This window comes from Furipterus horrens, unplaced genomic scaffold (genome assembly GCF_987537825.1).
Source record: "Furipterus horrens unplaced genomic scaffold, mFurHor1.1.pri manual_scaffold_8, whole genome shotgun sequence".
NCBI lineage: Eukaryota > Metazoa > Chordata > Mammalia > Chiroptera > Furipteridae > Furipterus > Furipterus horrens.
In genome coordinates, this window is record NW_028327178.1 from 96,930,153 (window position 1) to 96,946,454 (window position 16,302).

At 42.9% G+C, this 16,302-nt stretch overlaps 1 pseudogene; it reads left to right on the forward strand.

The window, feature by feature from the left end:
* LOC150003574 (creatine kinase B-type-like) overlaps positions 1-15,395 on the forward strand; it is a 176,497-nt pseudogene extending 161,102 nt beyond the window's left edge.
* The last annotated feature ends 907 nt before the right edge of the window (positions 15,396-16,302 follow it).

Below are 16,302 nucleotides of genomic sequence, written 5' to 3' on the forward strand. Positions count from 1 at the left end.
AGCTGAACCCCTGGAGGATTCCCGTCCTCCCCTTCTCTCTGTGCCCCGCAGTGGGAGTTGGAAGAAGTTACAGGTAAACAGCGGAGAAAAGCAAGTAGAGGAAAGCACTGCTTTTTTTGGAGTCAAAAGTTTTTCTTTTCCTTGCAAAATCAGTCTCCCACCACTTTTCTCTCCCACATTGCTGTCCCCAATTGATCTCAAAATCGTAGTGCTCAGCCTTAGCGGATGGGCTCACCATCCACCTGTCACCACAGTTGGAGGTCAAATCAGATGCCTCTTTCCCTCACCCAAGGTAGGAGGGTGTGGTAGTTAAAGACTTAGGTCCTGGAGGCAGGCAGATGTGGGTTTCAAGGCCAGTTTGAGCATCTACCAGTTGTATGACCTTGAGCAAGACACTTCCCCTTCCACTACCTTATCTGTCAAATGGGATTCATAGCAGACCTATGTGGTCAAGTTGTTGAAGGCTTCAAGGAGATGGCAGTGGCAAAGCCTGGGGCAAGGTATTTCAGATATAACAAGTCCTTAGCCACAGAGCGATTATTACATCTTCCATCCCATTTCCATCTACCTGGCCCCTGCCCTGGCTCAGGGCTCCTTCTCTCTCACTGAGGGCCGGTCCATCCCCCACAGTGACTGCCGGAGAAGTTTCCCCACCATGCGACACTGAGCATGTGCTGAAGTGGATTATTGGTCCCAATTCTTATTCCACTATTTCAGGATTATCCATCCACACCCTTTGCTTTATAACTTAGCAGGGCCTCCCACTATAGATGGAGTGTACATCCCCACACCATTGATTTTTTAAAAGTTTTTTTCTTAAAATTGCAATAAAAGACACATAAAATTGACCACTTTCTTTTTCACCAGGATGCTATCAATATTGGCTGCTAATAGCTTTCACCTCCATCTTTCTCTGGAGAATTAACGTTGGTTAAACATGACCTGTCAGCTTATGGCCAGTGATTGATTGACAAGGGAGGGATATATCAAAGGGCCTTAAGGTGACACCAATGCAGGGGTACACCTATTACTCCAGAACTCTCTGTTGACCCAGGCTGAAACTTACCTCAAGCTAATATCATATCTTGACTTATCTTTCTTCCTCTGCTTCCCTTAACTTTCCTTCTCCTGAGAATAGTTGCCCAGTGAAACATTTTCACAATAATCCTTGTGGGCAGTGATAAATGGTTGTTTTCTTAAGCTGCTGAGTTTTGAGGTGTTTTGTTACACAGCATTATGAACTGATACAATTAGAATACAGAAAACACACAACACCATCCAGCTATAAAAATGATGATGGAACTTCCGATCAAGATAGCAGCGTAGGCAGACATGGCTCACCTCTTCGCACAACCACATCAAAATTACAACTAAAATATGGAACAAAATATGGAACAACCACCACTCAGAACCATCAGAAATTGAGTTTAATGGAAGTCTGACAACTATAGAATTAAAGAAACCACATCCACCCAGACTGAGCCAGCAAGCTGGTGCCATATCTGAGACTCCATCAATATGGCTAACACTGTTTGATCCGCCTTGGAAATTCCCAGAGACTCCACCCCACCCAATTTATGGGCCCACTCAAGCTGCTTTTCCATATGAATGGCTGGTCTTGGCTCAGGCTTCACAACTTCCTAAATCCTCTCAAACAAGCAACAGCTGGCCTCAGTGAGCCCCAGGCCCGGCACTAGCAGAAGCCAGCCTAGATTCACAGCCCGGCTTCACCTGGGGATCTCCAAGCCATCGCAGATTGCTTTATAGCTCAAACAGGGTGGCCCTCGGCAAAACACAGGTGAGGGCTGACCTTGGCCTGCACCACCCAAGAAACCCCAGGGCCACACCCAGTGGACAGCTGCCGACCAATACCCAGCCCCTGAACAGCTGATCCTCCATGGAGGACAGAGGTTGGTGGTCAGTGGTCACAGCCAATCCTTGCAGCTGACAGGCCTGTGTAAATCCCTCCCATTGATCTGCCAACTGCAACCAAGGCTTAACTACAAGAGGACAGTGTACTCAGCCCACATGAAGGGCACACTCGAATACCCAGCTTGGGTGATAGGGGAGGCTGTGCCACTGAACCCTACAGGACACCTACTACATCAGGCCACATTACCAAGGCAAGGAGTCAAAACGGCTCAATCTAATACATAGAAACAAACACAGGGAGGCAGCCAAAATGAGGAGACAAAGAAACATGGCCCAAATGAAAGAACAGATCAAAACTCTAGAAAAAGAGCTAAACAAATGGAGATAAGCAATCTATCAGATGCAGAGTTCAAAACACTGGTTATAAGGATGCTCATGGAACCTAGAGAGGATCTCAGCAGCATAAAAAAGATTGAGTCGGAGGCAAAGGATACCGTAATTGAAGTAAAGGACAATTTATAGGGAAACAACAGTAGAGTGGATGAAGCTGAGAATCAAATCAATGACTTGAAACATAAGGAAGAGACAAACAATCAGTCAGAACAACAAGAGAAAAAAAAAACCCCAGAAAACAAAGATAGTATAAGCAGCCTCTGGGACAACTTCAAGAAGTCCAACATCCACATCATGGGGGTGCCAGAAGGAGAAGAGAAAGAGTAAGAAATTAGAAATCTATTGGAAAACATAAATAAAGAAAACTTCTTTAATTTGGTAAAGGAAAAAGACAGGCAAGTTCAGAAAGCACAGAGAGTCCCAAACAAGATGGATGCAAAGAGGCCCACTCCAAGGCACATCATAATTAAAATGCCCAAAGTTAAAGATAAAGAGAGAATCTCAAAAGCAGCAAGAGAAAAGAAGTTACCTTGATGGGAGTTCCCATAAGACTGTCAGCTGATTTCTCAAAAGAAACTTTGCAGGCTAGAAGGGATTGGCCAGAGATATTCAAGGTCATGAAAAGCAGGGACCTACAGCCAAGATTACTCTACCCACCAAATCTATCATTTAGAACCCAAGGGCAGATAAAGAGCTTCCCAGACAAAAAAACGTAAAGGAGTTCATCATCACCAAACCATTATTATATAAAATGTTAAAGGGACTTACTTAAGAAAAAGGAGAAGATCAAAACTACAAACAACCAAATGGCAAAAAGTACATATCTATGAACAATTGAATCTAAAAAACAAACTAATCAAACAAGAAAAACAGATACAGAATCATGGATACAGAGAAAGTTTTTATGGTTGCCAGATGGGAGAGGAGTGTGGAGGAATAGGTGAAGAGGTGAGGGGATTAAGAAGTACAAATAGGTAGTTACAGAATAGCCATGGGGATGTAAAGTACAGTATAGGAAATGGAGTAGCTAAAGAATTTATACACATGACCCATGGACATGAAAAATGATGGAGGGACTGCCTGAGGGAGTGGGGGTTGCTGGGTGGAGGGGGGGCGAAGGGAGAAAAATCAAGACAACTGTAATAGCATAATCAATAAAATATAATTTTAAAAAATAATGATGGAGGCTCTATGTATTGACTTCAGAACAAGTCAACAAGGCAATTTTGTTTGAAAAAAGTTAGCCACAATAGAGCATGTAGAAGGACATTCTTTCTGTTGAAGAAAATTAACACATGGTTCCATTGGATAGTCAAGTAGAGAAAAGTCTGGCAGGGACTTCAGGGGTTAATAGTGTCTATCTCTGTATGATGGGATTATGGACAATATGTTACCTTTGCTTTTGTGCTTATTTTATACCATTTAGTGTTTAAATTGAATTTTCTTCTTCACTTAAACTAAAATTCTTTAAGAAGAAAAAATAAAATTTACCACATTATCTATTTTTTTCAGAGAGACAGGAAGGGAGACAGAGAGAGACGTTGATATGAGAGAGAAACATTGATTGGTTGCCTCCCATATATGCCCTGACAAGAGACCAAACCCACAACCTAGGCATGTGCTCTGACCAGGATTTGAACCAGCAACCTTTCAATGCACAGGACAATGCTTCAACTAACTGAGCCACATGGCCAGGGCCACCTTAACCATTTTAACTCTACAGGTCAATAGTGTTAAGTACATTCACATTATTGTGCAACAAATCTGCAGAGCTCTTTCCATCTTGTAAAATTAAAACTCTGTGTCAGTTAACCAACAACTCTCCATTTTTCCTCTGTTTACTATCTCTATGAATGTGACTATTCTAGGTACCTCATATAAGTGGAATCATAGAGTATTTGTCTTTTTGCTATTGGTTTATTTCACTTAGAATAATGTCCTCAAGGTTCATCTATGTTATAGCATATGTCAGAATCTTCTTCCTTTTTATGGCTGAATAATATTCCTATTGATGTTAGGCTTATCCATGTGTTACTTTGGCCAATGAAATGTTAGCAGAAGGATGTGATACATGCAGGAGCTTTAAATGTGCTTGCATATTTTGGCTTGGCTTCTTGTGCTCAAGATAAATGCCATGAGAAGATCATGTCATAAATAGTTGGGGACTCTTGAATCTGGATCCCAAAATGAAGACACATGGAGCAAACTTGAGCCCAAACTAGAAGCCTGGAGTCCAGGCTGGCCCAGCCAAACCCAGTCAAGGTTAACTAAAACTCAGATGACCTGTGAGCTTAAAAATAATGTTTTGGATTATTTGTTATGCAGCAAAACTAACTAATACAAAGTATGTTGTTAGTCATTCTTCCTGCCTCACGCTGTTCACACTCTCCAAGACCTTCCACCTACAAACACAGGTATTCTACATCATAGCTTGGATCTGTGTTTTAGAATGACCCTGTGGGAGGAGGGTAGGCTGAGGAGGGGAGGCTATGGGAAGATAGATGGGCAGGAGGCTGGGACAATGGTCGAAGTGAGAGTGGAGGAGGCACCAACCAAGGAAGGTTTGGATAGTTGGTGCCTCCTCACCAACTAACTTGTTTAATGTTGTTATAGACCCAGAGAACTGAGGCTGGTGCCCCTGGCCACTCCCTTGCAACCCCACCCCCTGCCCAGAACCCTTCCAGAGTATATTCAACATGTACTTCCCAAACAGAGATGGAGGCTCTTAACTAAAGAGAGCTCTTGAAAATCCATTTTGTTCCTGCCAAAGGTCTGCCTTCTCCCATCACAAGAACACCAGTAGGCATCTAACTCATAGGCCATACAATGAACAGAAAGGCTCATAGACTAGATTGAGATGCTCAAATCATGATGTTTGTTAAACCAACTTAGACACAAAGCGAAAAATCAAGAGAAAAAGGAGGTGAGGTTAGTTGGTATGTTTAAGGTGGGGTACAAGTGACTGAAAGTACCAAATGACCCTGAAACCCCGGGGTATGCAAGGTTTATATGTTCTGTCTTTCTTTCTATTCATCTATCTACCACATTAGCCAGCCCTGCTCAGGTGTGGTTCCGAGGACCAGAGTTGCAGTTTGAGCAAGGGGATCATCCCTCACATGCTCTGTTGAAGAGACAAAGGCAAGTACATACTCCTGGCCACTGCTGTGGCTTGGTCACTTGCCTGCTGAACAGCCGTGGGTTTCATCTACATTTCTTGGATAGAATGAGACCAAGACTGGTAACATCAAATTAGGGATGACCTAGCTGTCAGACCAGAAGTAACCAGTCATTATTTGATCTTTCCACCCATTTCTATTTATAATACTCTTGTTTGTTTTACCATGGAAGCCATTTAATCTGTACATGATTAGCATGTTACCAATGTTCTTATGTCTCTATTTAACACATCTATGAATTCTGCCTGAGTCTCACAAGCTTACTCATTGTATATACTTAACACACCCTCTGAGTTTCGCCTCTGCCGCATAAGCTACTAGCTTATGTACTTACTCTCCACGCCAAACACTTCTTGGGAGCTTCATCTATCCTTTTTGTTTTTCCTTGTCCCTTATAGCAGAATTGCGTGTTCTCCAGGAATGCGGCGAACATTGCACTTTCCAAACTACCCACTTTCCTGCAGCTCCACCACCTCCACCTTGGTCCAAACCACCACCATCTGTCACCCGATCTACCTCTTAACTAGTCCTCCTGCTGCCAGACTCACCACCCACACAGCAATCAGAAGGTGGCTTCTGAAAGGGGTATATCTTCCTGCTCAGCCCAGACATAAAGTCTAAACTCATAAGTGGCATTAATGCCTATTGTGACATGGTCACAACTACCTTGCCTCTCATTTCAAGTCCCACCATTACCACCCGCCCCATACCATGCACTCCCAACCTCAGTCCTGCCTAGAATGAGCTCTTACCCAGGTGCCCACTCAACTCCTACACTCCAGTCCAGACCCAGCTCAAGCATCACCTCCTGTGATGGTTAATTTTATGGGTCAACTGGACTGGGCTAAAGGATGCTTAGATGGCTGGTAAAACATTATTTCTGGGTGTGTCTGTGAGGGTGTTTCTGGAAGAGATTAGTATTTGATACAGTAGACCAATCTCACCAATGTGGGCAGGTGCTAGCCAATCCATTGTGGGCCTGGATAAAACAAAATGGCAGAGCAAAGGCAAATTCTCTCCCTTTTCCTGTGCTGGGGTATCCATATTTTCCTTCCTTTAGACATAAACGCTTCTGTTTCTTGGGTCTTAGGACTCAGGACTTACACTTGTTTCTCAGGCCTTTGGTCTTGAACTGAACTACACCTTCAGCTTTCCTGTTTCTGCAGCTTGCAGATGGCAGATCGTGGGACTTCTCAGCCTCAATAATCATATGAGCCAATGCATTTAATAAATATATATTGATTCTGTTTATTTGGAGAACCCAAGTATACCTCATCTTAGAACTACTTTCTGATTCTCACCCCAATAAATAATTGGAAATACAGGAAGGAAAGAGGCAGAGAAAAGGGAGGATAGAGGGAGAAAAGGAAGAAGAAAGGAGAGCATAACTATCCCAGTGTAGAAGGGGCTAATCCCAAGGATAATAATTATCCTGCCCCTCTAGGGATTGCAGCAATGATATCTAAGGAAAATATCACAGAAATGATTCAAACACAGAATGTGCAGTTGGACAAGCTATGATCTACAATCTCTCAGTGTATGCTTGGTGTTTCAATGATCTCTTGATGCAAAACAAACTATTCCAACACTTAGTGGCCTAACACAACCACCATTTTATTATGTCTCATGATTTTATACGAAAGTTCACCAGAGCCATTTTTCTGCTCTACGTGATATTGACTGAGGCCACTTAGTGACATGCAGTCAGCTAGGCTGGTCTGGAGGGTTCAAGATGGCATAATGTCTGGACCTTGGCAGAAACTAGAGGGCTGGGCTCAGCTGGGAGCCTCCCCTTCTCCATGTACACTCAGGGCCAGTCCACAAAGTGTGTCCAGAAGCATGTTCAGACTTCTTAGATGGCAGGTCAGGCTCCAGGAGACCAAGGTGAAAGCTGCCAGTCCTTTTAAAAACTAGACCCAGACCTGCATAACATCACTTCTTCTGTATTCCTCTAAAGGTCAAAACAGTCACTGGTCAGCTCAGATCCAAGGGGAGAAGAAGTAGTTCCCATCTCTTGATGATGGGAGTGTCAAAAAAAATTGCAGCCATCCCTAAGTTCCTGGTGCAGAACTGATGACCACACCTCCAGGAAGACTTATTAGGACAGAGAAAAGTCCCTGACCCACAGCAACCAAGAGAGACAATATATGATTATCGCTATTTAAAACCACTTAGTTTGGGGGTAATTTGTTACACACAATAGATTATGAATATATACACCTTCTCCAAATTGTCCTTCTATCCATGACAGGGGCCTAGGTGGGAAGAAACCAGGAACTGAGACTGTGATATATTTCAGGATAGGAACTTGAAGAATTTAAGGAACTTGTCAGACCAGATCTTCAAAACCAGATATCTTACAGACAATTCTCATGCGTGTATTCATTTAACAAATATTTATGAGTGGCTACCATGTGCCATGCACAAAGCAAAGTGCTGGAGACAGAAGCCTGATTACAAACAGACACTGTTCCCCAAATTAGAGGCTTCTCTAAGAATATCCCCTTCTGAGCCCTGTCTTGCCTGCAGTCTGGAAGGTTCACCCCCAAGGCAGCTGCTGCAGATGGAAATGGACCCCATGCCCCTCTGATTATTCACAGAGCCCATCCTGCATTCTGCTCTTAATTCTACATCTTGGCTTCTGACCCCTGGGTTCATTTCTGGTTATCGGCAGTTGAAGCCATTGCTTGGACCCAGCTCTCTGACTTCTGACTTCCAGTGTAAGTTCAAGCCCCAAACCTAACGCAGGTATAGTCACCATATCTTTGGCATCAGCACTGTGAGCCAGCCCCAGAAGTCCACGCAATCAGTCCAGAAGTTGTCCTGGCCTCATTCTTCCCTGTGTGTCCATGGGCCAGGCCCTGCCTCAGCTAAACACCAAGAGAGTGACCCTGGGCTGGGCTGGCTCTCTGCTTCCCCTCGGGCCCATGAGCCATTGTCCCCAGTCAGCGAGGCGCAACTCGGAAGCACTATCTCCTCGGGCTGTTTTCCCAGCTCTGTCTGGATTGGGCTCATTTACTAAAAATTAGTTAGGAATGAAAAAAGCCCTTAGTTTATTAGCGTGCTATTATTCCCCTCCCGCCATCCCCCTGCAGCATGATGGATTGCCTGGTGAGGGGACGCGGCCCCAGCCGGGGAGTAAGCAAGCTCCGCACGGTCCCCGGCGCAGACAGATGGGGAGGCCGAGCCCTGACCATGATTGATTAGCTCCGCAAAGCCTGTTGAGCAGAGTTCCATCAAGATTGATGCTTTCTCCTCATAACAGCATTTCCAAAAAGTTTCTATTACATTTTGATTATGTTTATAGAATCTCGCTGGTCCGGGGGAAGATGCAATCTCATTCCCACTGTGTGTCTGCATGGGCCGCCACAATGCCTCACCCGGTCCTGCCTGCTTGGCCTCTGTCGAGGGCCCCTCACTTTTTGGGCAGCGGGAAGGACCTCCCAAGATCAAGTTGCAAAAAGCCAGGGTTCACTCTCCTGATGCCCAAAGTCCAGTCTCATGGCAGGTCTGGTTTTCCAGGGCTAACGGCCACAGGTGTTCTAAGGCCTGGGCTGGAAGGTAAAGAGAAAAGCAGAGAGCAGAGGTGTTTCCTGAGACCTGTGGGATGTTGGGAAGGATTTGGGCAGCCCCCGTTTTTCTACCTGGTTCCCATGGGCACAGTACAGGGCCAGTCAAATGTCTGATTAAGTCCATGTTTAAATATTCATATGAATGTGTACTTGTGTGTGTAACCCACCTTACCCTGTAAATTTTACTTATCCTGTGAATGTGACTATTTTATAGCAAATGGTGAAAAATGAATAAAAAGTAAGAATTAGGACCAAGGAAACACAAATTAGTCCAAAATACCAACACCAAAGGAAAAAATAAAATATATATGCAGCAAGTAAGATACCACAGAGTCTTTATGCATGAGCCTTTAATTTGGTCTGAGTTTCCTGAGAGTCAAAGGGAAAAGGAAAATAAAATTAGCTACTTAGGTCTAACTGTCATCAATAAAATAATGAAAAATCAAAAAAGTTCCTTGGGGGCCTCTGAGGGTTTCTCCAATTTTGATTCTAAAAGAAATTTCATACCAGAGAATTCTTAATTACAGAGTTACTAAAGATCAGAGCTCTAGAGACTGTAATAAGCTAGTTAAAATGTTTCTCAGCGTTGACGCTACTGACTTTGTGGACTGGATCATTTTTGTTGTGGGGGTCTCTTTTGTACATTGTGTGATATTTAGCACCATCCACGGCCTCTACCCATTCCATCCCCATAGCACTACCCCCTCCTCAGCTGAGACAACTAAATACGTCTCCATGTCCCTTGGGGTGGGGCTGCTAGTTTTAGCAACTAGAATTTCAGCATACCCAGTAAAATTGGAACTTAAGATAAATAACGAATAATCTTTAAGTGTATGTCCCATGCAATATTTGGAACATACTTATACTAAAAAATTATTCATTTTTTATCTGACATTCAAATATAACTGAGAATCCCATATTTTATCAAGTAACCCTTTCTGGTAGGCAACAGTCTCTGGTGGGGATAGGATCCTTAGGATACACACTGCAAGGTACCCATTCCCTACACCATATTTTTTAAAGTGTTATAATAGTAAAAATGTGGTTTTTCTTCAGTGCTTCTAATTATCTATGTGTAACCAACATTTACATATATTTTGGTCTTCTGTTTTGTATCTTTTTAACTGTAAAACTCCATTGCTAAATATCTTGCAAATTAGTTATACAAATTTTTTGACCAAAAAAACCCCTCTGACTGATAACTACTGCATTAATGCTCTCAAAATAACCCTTTGGGTAATGTATCAGGGGGTTCTAGAAGACTATTACTTGTAGTACCCATAGAAGGAATCAAGAACATCATTCTACAATATATTTAAAAGAGTAATTCTTCAGTATTCTAAACAATATCGTCCTTCCACACCGTTTTCTGCTTGATGTGAGGTTAAAACCTAGAGACTTCACTGCGACCTGGCCCTGGTCAAACTGCCCAGAAGCTCTCTGCCGAAAGGTATCAGGTGAGTTTCACCTGTTGGTCCTGAAAGACCCCATGCTGGCTTCCTAAGGCCACCAGGATTGTTAAATACATTCAAGCCGTCTTCAGAAATAATCCATTCTTGAGTTACTGAATTATAAATGCTGGCTAGGCATTTGGAAAAATAGTAAGTTGGATGCTTTCCTCAGTCTTCATTCCAAAATAAATTCCAGATGTGTCAAAAATTTTAAATATAAATATGAAAGAGTAGTACTAGAAAAAATACAGGGTAATTTTTGGACTTTCATAATGGGAAAGGGTTTGGAGGTTGCCTTCTGGACACGAGATTCAGGAACCATTGACTAAAAGAAAAGATTAAGAAATTTAACTACATTAAAAATGTTTAACTCTGCATGGCAAGCAGAACAAAAAAGAGAGACAGACTTGGGGGGACATATAAGCAATATGAAATAGAGAACTAATTTTTCCAATATATAAACAGCCTTTCACAAATGAATAAAGGGGAAAAACAGAAAACTGAGGGGTGTTTTTTTGTTTGTTTGTTTGTTTTTTAATGAACAGAAAGTTCCAGAAAAAGAAATACAATGGCTTTTAAAAACATGAAAGAGTGGTCAACCTCACTCAGAAATTAAAACTATAGTTCTTAAACCTCTGTTTTTCCATCAAATGGACAAAGATCAAATGTTTAATAATGTGCTGCCGGTAAGAGTAGAAGGAACACAGAGATGGTGCTGTGGGGAATATATGCTTTCCCAGTGATCCACTAATAATATATAAAAAAGAAATAAATTCCCACTGAGATGGATACCAAGTTCTCAAGACCTACCATGGGACTTGGGTCTGCCTTTGCTAAATGAAAAGGCTGAGTTCTGGGGGGCGGGGGTGTCATTTGGGGGCCGGCCTAATCTTGGGTGACTCAGTCATCCCAGATGAAGGGCCATGTCTCAGTCCCACGGAATTTGTGTGAGGATGGGGGAGGGAAAAAACAACAGTGTGGCCCCTTGATATCTTCCCCGCATTCATTAGGCTAAAACCACTACCTTTATTTCCAGCAGAAAGCTATAGCAGCTCCTCCACACCCATCAGACCTCAAAGCCCACAACATCAAAGCAGCCTTCCCTGATACTACCTCCCCCGCTTTATTAGGACATAGTATCGACACTTTTCCTCCAGTTCTCATTTATTTACTATAGTATAAAAATATTTTAAATTTACTAATAACAGTCCCTATTTATTCAGCATTTCATTTTATACCACACACACTACGCTAAACTCTTTACAGTCATTAGCTCAATTGACCTTCACTACAACCCTATAATGAAGTCTCTATAAATTGTATAGCTGAGCAAACTGAGGCACAGAAGGACTTAGTTACTCATTCAAGATCTTCCAGACAATAATGGTAGCACTGGGACTCAGACTCAGTTCAATGATTTCAAATACCATAATCTCCACTACTTTGAAATGCCAAACTCTGTCATGAGGTGCATCTCAATCAAGAGTTTTTCTACAGGACAGAGCCTGACAACTCTTAATTTCTCCTTCTGACAGCGACAACGAAGTTTTGCCTCAGGAAACACTCGGCCCTCATTACAAGCAGCATTTCTGGGTCTGTCATTCAGGTGTCCCAACCCTCCTGGTCACATGCCCCCAAATGAGCCAGTTGAGCTCATTCACACTTTGAGTCTCAAATGGGTGACACCAGGACAGAACGAGCAGAGGCACCATGATCTGACCGATGGTTGATTTTTGATACCTGGACTCCATCCTTAGGGCTGAACTGATTGGCCTCACATGCTCCAAAAAATTCCTGGTTTTGTTTGGGCTAGCCAGAGTTTGCTCAATTTAGTTTGTAACCTAACCCTACCTGAATGGACTAGTACCTAGAATGTATAAAGAACTCTCAATATGCAATAGGAAGACACAAAAATCTTCAACAAAATAAAAATGTAGCAAGCCAAATTTAGCAACATATGACCAAGTGGCATTTATCCTGGAGTGCAAGTTTGGCTTAACATGTAAAAATCATGCAATATACTATATTAATAGAATAAAGAACAAAAACCATATCATCATCTCAATAGATGCAGAAAAAGCATTTGACAAAATCCAATACCCTCTTATGACAAAAACACTTAAACTAGAAATAGCAGTGAATTTTCTTAACCTGATAAAGGCCATCTACAAATAAAACCCACAGTTAACATTATATTCAATGGTCAAAGTCTGGATGCTTTCCCCCTAAGATTAGGAACAAAATAAGGATGTTCACTGCCCTGGCCAGGTAGCTCAGTTGGTTGGAGCATCATTCTGTACATCAAAGTGTTGTGGGTTCAATCCTCAGTCAGGGCACCTACCTGGGTTGCAGGTTTGATCCCTAGTTGGGTGCATAAAAGAGGCAACCAATTGATGTTTCTCTCTCACATTGATATTTCTCTCTCTCTCTCTCTCTCTCTCTCTCTCTCTCTCTCTCTCTCTACCCCCCCCAATTCCTCTCTCTCTAAGATGAATAAACATATCCTCAGGTGAGGATAAAAAAAAAATAAGGATGTCCACACTTACCACCTCTGTTTAATATTATGCTGGACATTCTGGCCAGAGCAATTAGATAAGAAAAAGAAATAAAGGTCATCCAGATTAGAAAATAAGAAGTAAACTTATCTCTACTCACAGAGGTGTGGCTACATGCCATTGAGTGAGCACCCACTCCTGGTGACACCATGAATGAGCGATGCCTACAATGTCCTGTTCTCAGGAGCCCTGCTCAGCTTCTGTAGACTATACCTACCACTTCTTCTATGGAGTCAGTCCATCTCCTATTTGGTCTGTCTCTTTCCCTGCTGCCTTCTATTTCCCACAGCATCATTATCTTTTCCAAAGAACCCTGCCTTCTCGAGATGTACCTGAAGCAGGACCGTTTCGGCTTTGCCATTTTTGCCTCAAGCGATGTTTCAGGCTTAGTCTGCTCTAGGGCCCACTTGTCTGTCTTTCTGGTGGTCCACAGTATCCACAGAGCTCTCCTGCAACACCATATTTCAAATGAGCCCATTTTTTTTCTTATCAGCCTCCTTCACTGATTCATAAACAACATGGTTCTATATGTAAAAACCCTAAGGAAGGCACTAAAAATGTATTAGAAATACGAGTTTAGCAATCTTGTAGGATTCAAGATCAATATACAAAATTCTATTGTATTTCTATACACTTGCAATGAATAAATTCTAAAATGAAATTTAAGAAAATTCCATTTATAAAACATCAAAAACAAAATACCTAGGAATGAATTTAACTAAAGAAGTACCAGAGTACAAAATATCATTGAAGAAAGTTAAAGACCTACATAAATGGAAAGATGTCAGCTGTTCATGTATTTTAAGACAGTATTGCAAGACAGTAGTACTCCTCAAGTTGATCTATATATAGTATCTCTACCAAGGAAATTTGACTTATTGTTTTTGCAGAGATTGACAAGCCGATCCTAAAAATACATATGAAATGCAAGAATAGAAAAAAACAGTAATAATATAGACAAAGTGATTTTGAAAAGGAAGAACAAAATCGGAGACCTCACACTTCCCAATTTCCAAACTTTTTATTCAGGCTTTTCGCCTGCGCTGCTCCCTGAGCCTTGAAAGGAACGAGCTCTCCCTTCTCAAGCTGGCGTGGGCCCCCCACCCTTAGCCAGCAGCCCCCCTTTGCTGGAGCTGGGCTTCCCAGAGGAGGACGAGTCCCCGACCTCAGCAGCCACAGCAACGGCAGGGCCAAGGTGCTGACCCCCGAGCGGACACCGAGCTGCGCACCAAGAGCACGCCAGTGGCTTCACACTGGACAATGTTATCCGGACTGGAGCAGACAACCTAGGCCACCCGTATAGCATGACAGTGGGCTATGTGGCGGGCGACGAGAGTCGTATGAGGTGTTCAGGGATGTCTTTGACCCCATCATCGAGGACTGGCATGGCAGCTACAAGCAGAGTGATGAGCACAAGACAGATCTCAACACTGACAACCTGCAGGGCAGCGACAACCTGGGCCCCAACTATGCGCTGAGTGCATGGGTGCTCACAGGCCGCAGCATCTGCGGCTTCTGCCTTGCTCAGCACTGCAGCCCCAGGGAGCACAGAGCCATTGAGAACCTCACCATGGAAGCCCTGTTGAACCCGGAGGCTGACCTGGCCGGCAGGTACTATGCCCTTGAGAGTATGATTGACACGGAGCAGCAGCATCTCATTGACAACCACCTCCTCTTCGATAAGCCCATGTTGCTCCTGCTGCTGGCCTCGGGCATGGCATGGGGCTGGCCTGATGCCCATGGCATCTGGCATAATGACAGTAAGACCTTCCTGGTGTGGGTCAATGAAGAGGACCTCCAGCGGGTCATCTCCATGCAGAAAAGTAACAACATGAAGGAGGTGTTCACCTGATTCTGCAATGGCCTCGCCCAGATGGAAACACTCTTCAAGTCTAAGAACTACGAATTCATGTGGAACCCTCACCTGGGCTACATCCTAACCTGCCTGTCCAACCTGGGCACAGGGCTGCGGGCAGGTGTGCACATTAAGTTGAACCACCTGGGCAAGCACAAGAAGTGCCCGGAAAAGCTCCAAAGGCTGAGGTTCAGAAGCAAGGCACAGGTGGCATATATACCGCTGTGGTTGGAGTCTTGGACATCAACGCAGGCCGCCTGGCCTTCTTGGAGGTGGAGCTGGTGCAGATAGTGGTGGACAGCAGGAAGCTGCTCATCAAGATGGAGCAGCGGCTGGACCAGGGCCAGGCCATTGATTACCTCATGTCCTCCCAGAAGTCAAGGCCTGGCCCACACCTGTCACAGCCACCAGCCTTACTGCTTCCTAACTTATTGCCCAGGCAGTGCCCACCATGCACCCCTGATGCTCACCACCTGGTGCCTGAGTCCTTAGGCTCACTATTGAGACTTATGTCAGCCTAGGTAGAGTTTATCTTTGTGATGGCTGAAATGTTGCTGATGCTGAAATAAACTAGGGTTTTGGTCTACCCAGAAAAAAATAAACGTTCTATTCAGCCACAGTAAAGAGAATATTATGGTACTGGAATAAAAATAAAAGTATCAATCAAGGGGACAGAATCTAAAATCTAAAACTAAACCCTTACATTCACGAATAAATTATTTTCAAGAAGGGCACCAAGACAATTCAATAGAGAAAGAACAATCTTTTTAAAAAATGGTGCCGAGACAACTGGATTTCCACATGCAAAAGAATGAAGTTCAGCCCTTATCTCACAGCATATGAAAATTAACTCAAAGTCAATCAGAGACCTAAATGTAGGAGTTAAATCCATAAAAGCCTTAGAAGAGAACATGGGAGTAAATCTTTACGTCCTTGAATTAGGCAATGGTTTCTTAGATACAATACCAAAAGCACAAATAACAAAATTAATAAATAAATAAATTGGACTTTATCAAAATTAAAAACTTTTGTTTAGCAAAGGGTACCATCAAAAAGTGAAAGGACTTTCAAAAGAATGGGAGAAAATATTTGCAAATCGTGTATCTGATAACAGACTTGATCTAGAATATATAAAGAATTCATACAACTCAAAAACAGCAACAGCAAGACAATGCAATTTAAAAATAGGTAAAGAGTTTGAATAGACACTTCTCCAAGCCAATAAGCATGTGAAAAGATGTTCAACGTCATTAGGCATTGGAGAAATGGAAATCAGAGCTACAACAAGACATCATTTCATACCCACTAGGATGGCTATAATCAAAAAGTTGAAATAACAATTGCTGGTGAGGGTGTAGCAAAATTGGAGACCTCATACAATACTAGTGGGAATATATAATGATGCAGTCACTCTGGAGAACAGTTTGG